Genomic DNA, 4,878 nt, shown 5'->3' on the forward strand with positions numbered 1-4,878 from the left:
ATTTGACATTTGAGTTGTCTCCTCTGTCAGACTTTCCTCTTTTGCCTTCAGTCTTTCTGAACCCTTTCTTTTCAGAACTTCCACCTTTCCTGGAAAACTTCTTACCCTTTTTGAATTTGTTGTAGGCTATCTTTATGATACCCTTCACCATAAGAGCACACAGTTGCATCATCTCTGCATCAACATCCACTTCAGATAAATTTTCAGATTCTGAATCATCATCATCAGAATATGATGACTCTGAATCAGACTGTATTACGAGAGCCTTTCCTTTGCCCCTCTTTGAGACAACCACTTTAGGAGATTCCTCCTCAGCTTTAAGTGCAACCGTCTTTGACTTTCTTCCATGCCTTTTGCTCCTTTGATCCATCTCAAGTTCATGAATCTTGAGCATACCATAAATTTCATCAAGAGTAGTTTCAGCAAGGTCATAGTTGTCTCTTATGATAGTAGACTTCAAATCCTAATTTTCAGGAAGAGCTAAAAGGAATTTTAGATTTGAATCTTCAAGATCATATTCCTTGTCCACCAGTGACAGATCAATCAAGAGTTTGGCAAATCTGTCATATAAATCAGTTAGTGACTCATCAGATTTTAAGTCAAAGTGCTCATACTCCTGTGTGAGTATTGTCTTCCTATTCTTTTTGATGGCTTCAGTTCCCTGGCATCTCGTCTCCAAAGCATCCCATATTTCCTTTGTAGTCTTGCATCCAATTACCCTATTTGACATGACATTGTCAATTACACTATGAAGTAAATGCATTACCCTTGCATCCTTGGCAATAGATGAGATATCTTCAGGTGTGTAATCACCTTTCTCCTTTGGTATGGTCTTTACTGGTTGATCAGCAACTGCAACAGAAAGCTTGGTAGGCTTATATGATCCATCATTAATTCTATCAAGGTATTCTGGATCTGTGGCTTCCAGAAACATAGCCATCTTTAACTTCCATATAGGATACTCAGATGCTCTCAGTATGGGAACCCTAATACTTTCATATCGATTGTGGGTTTGATTGTTTTAAGTATCTTGAGTTTTGGTGGGCTTAGGTGGAGTTTGTGTTTCGTCAGACATGATTGTAAACTGGATCTCACTGTTTATATATCAACAGAGATGCTCTGATACCACTTTTTAGGTCACAGAACACTATAGAAGGGGGTTGAATATAGTGTTTATACAATCAAATCGATTTAGAACATAAAGTAGTAGTTTATTCAATCGTAATAAACCCTGTTACAGTAGGTTAAACTACTCTCTCAGTGATGAACAATATCACTAAGAGCTGCTAGGGTTACAATGAATAATCTTTCTCGTGAATGATAACACATATAGTGTAAACCCTAAGCTGTGTTTATATAGTACACAGTTACAAGATATCATCTTATTGATATGAAATATATATCTTCCTAAAATATATTAATCAGATATTATCTTCTACAAGTCTTCTAGTCATCCAACTCCTAAAGCATATCTTCCTTTGTTTTAGTCCAGATCCTCTCCTAGAAATCAGCCGCACTTTACTTATGAAGCATATCCTTCCTTAAGTTCTGATATCACAAGTTCTGATAACTTAAGTTATGATATCTTCCTGTCTTCAGTAAATCCTGATTTCCAGTAAGTCCTGATATTAAGTTCAGAAACTTAACAAATCAGATTAGACATGACATCACAAATATATCTAACAAAGTTTTATGTTGATTTGATACCGTTTAAGTTAGGAGAATTTGACATTATTCTAGGAATGGACGGGCTATTTAAGCATGATGCTCAGATAGACTGTCATAACAAGAGGGTAATTTTGAAGACGCTGGATGAGAAAGTGGTGACGTTATAGGTCAAAGGCAAGTAAAGAAGTTCTTAACGATGATTCAAGCTAAAACGTTACTATAAAAAGGATGCGAGCATTTTATCGCTTACATAATAGATAGAAATCAGGAGCCTGCAAAACTTGAAGATATTCCAGTGGTCAATGAATTTCTAGATGTGTTTCCAAATGAGTTACCAGGATTTCCTCCAGTTATAGAAATTGAGTTTGCAATCGACTTAGCACCAAGAACGGAACCTGTATCTAAGGCCCATTACAGAATGGCGCCAGTTGAAATGAAGGAATTAGCAAAGAAATTACAAGAGTTATTGGAAAAAGGAGTGATTAGACCCAGTGTGTCCCCATGGGATGCACCAGTGTTATTTGTTAAGAAGAAAGATGGGAGCATGAGATTATGTATCGACTTTCGGGAGCTCAACAAACTTACTATCAAGAACAAGTATCCATTACCTCGAATCGACGATTTGTTTGACCAGTTGAAGGGAGCAAAGTATTTTTCTAAGATTGATTTGAGATCCAGGTATCACCAATTGACGATTAAACCTGAAGACGTACCGAAGACATCTTTCGGAACTAGGTACGACCATTATAAATTCTTAGTGCTGCCTTTTGGATTGACCAATGCCCCAACAACATTTATGGACTTGATGAATAGAAATTTTAAGGAATATTTGGACAAGTTTATCATTGTGTTTATAGATGATATTTTGATCTACTCGAAATCAACGAAAGATCATGCGGAGCACCTAAAGATAGCTTTGGGAATTTTGAGAAGGGAAAAGTTGTATTCTAAGTTTTTAAAGTACGAGTTTTGGTTGTAGGAAGTTCAATTCTTAGGACACATAGTCAGTAATAAAGGGATCAAAGTGGAATCAGTGAAGATGGAATCTATTATGGATTTGGGAGATACCAAAAACACCAACAGAAGTGAGAAGTTTCTTAGGATTGGCAGGATATTATCGAAGATTTGTTCAAGTTTTCTCGAAGATTGCAACACGATAAAGTTATTGCATATGCGTCTAGAAAACTGAAACCTCATGAGCAGAAGTATCCTACTCATGACTTGGAATTAGCAGCAATAGTATTCACCTTGAAGATTTGGAGACATTATTTATACGGAAAAAGATGTGAAAATTATACGGACCATAAAAGTTTGAAATATATATTTACGCAAAAGGAACTTAATATGAGACAACAAAGATGGTTGGAGTTGATCAAGGACTATGACTACACGATTAACTATCACCCAAGAAAAGTAAATGTAGTGGAAAATGCGTTAAGAAGAAAGGAGAGATTAAATGTGTTGACGGTACTAGAAGAGTTATATAAGGAGATTCAGAATTTGGAATTGGAAATCGGGATTTGTAAGCCAACTGAAGCAAAGATGTATACTATGACCTTCTAGCCAGAGTTGTTAGAAAAGATAAATAGATGTCAAGAGGAGATAATGGATCAGGATATCAATCATTTGGTAGGAGAAGAGTTATGCACTCAGAAAGCTGATCAAGGTATTCTCAGAATTTCTTCCAGAATTTGGATTCCACCAGTGACCGAGTTGAAGAATGAAATTCTACAGGAAGCTCACAATTCTAAGTATTCAATCCATCTAGGGAGTACCAAGATGTACAGAGATTTAAAGGAGAATTATTGGTGGCCAAAAATGAAAAGAGAGATTGCGGAATGGGTTAGTAGATATTATACATGTCAGAGAGTTAAAGCGGAGCATCAACGACCAAGTGGGTTATTATAGCCGTTAGAGATTCTAGAGAGGAAGTGGGAACATATTTCTATGGATTTTATAGTTGGATTACCAAGGACGAAGTGAACCACGACGCCATTTGGGTTATAGTAGACAGCCTATCCAAGTCAACTCATTTTCTGTCGATTAATGAGAGATTTTCACTGGACAAGTTAGTTCACATGTATTTGAAGGAGATAGTAATTCGTCACGGAGTCCCCGTGTCTATTATATCTGACCGAGATCCACGATTCAATTCAAAATTTGGAGAAGTTTTCAAGAATATTTGGGAACCAATTTGAATATGAGTACAACTTATCATCCACAGACTGCCGATCAAAGAGAAAGAACGATCCAGAAAATTGAAGATATGTTACGCGTTTGTGATATTGATTTAAAAGGAAATTGGGATGAGCATATTCCCTTGGTAGAATTTGCTTACAACAATAGTTATCATGCCAGTATCAGAATACTTCCCTACGAAGCTCTTTACGGACGCAAATGTCGATCACCGGTATATTGGGATGAAGTTGGAGAACGTAAGATACTTGGACCAGAGTTGGTGTAACAGACAAAAGAAGTTGTCGAAGTTATTCAGAAAAGGTTAATTGCAGCACAGAGTCATCAAATGAAATATGCAGATCAAGCTATAAAGGACATGGAGTTTGAAGAAGGAGATCTAGTGTTGCTGAAGGTGTCACCGTGGAAGGGATTATCCAGATTCGGAAAGAAAGGAAAGCTGAGTCCTAAATACGTTGGACCTTTTGAAATTTTGTAGCATGTCGGAAAAGTAGCATACGTATTATCCCAGCATATGGAACACATTCATAATGTCTTTTACGTGTCAATGCTTAAGAGGTATAATCTATATTTGAGGAATGTGATAGAATATGATCCGATAAAATTTCAGGAAGATTTGTCATATGTTGAGAATCCAATAGAAATTCTAGAGAAAAGAGAGAAAGTGTAAAGGAATAAATTTGTAAATCTAGTAAGAGTATTGTAGATAACCCCAAGGGTTGAAGAGTCAACTTGGGAGTTTGAAAGTGATATGTATGGGAAGTACCCTCATTTGTTTACTTAGGAGACTCTTAGGATAGAATCCTTTTAGAGGGATGGATGTAATATATGGGATATAACGTGTAATTATTTTTGTCAATAAATGAATATTATGTGAATATTATATGAATTTTTGGTGAATTATCTGGTAATTGGTATCTGTGTTTGGTGTTTATATGTGATAAAATTTGTGAATTTTAATTTTTATATATCTAAAATAAAGTATAGGTAATTTTGATATTTTTCTAGTAATTT

Source organism: Apium graveolens, chromosome 10, assembly GCF_009905375.1.
Source record: "Apium graveolens cultivar Ventura chromosome 10, ASM990537v1, whole genome shotgun sequence".
NCBI lineage: Eukaryota > Viridiplantae > Streptophyta > Magnoliopsida > Apiales > Apiaceae > Apium > Apium graveolens.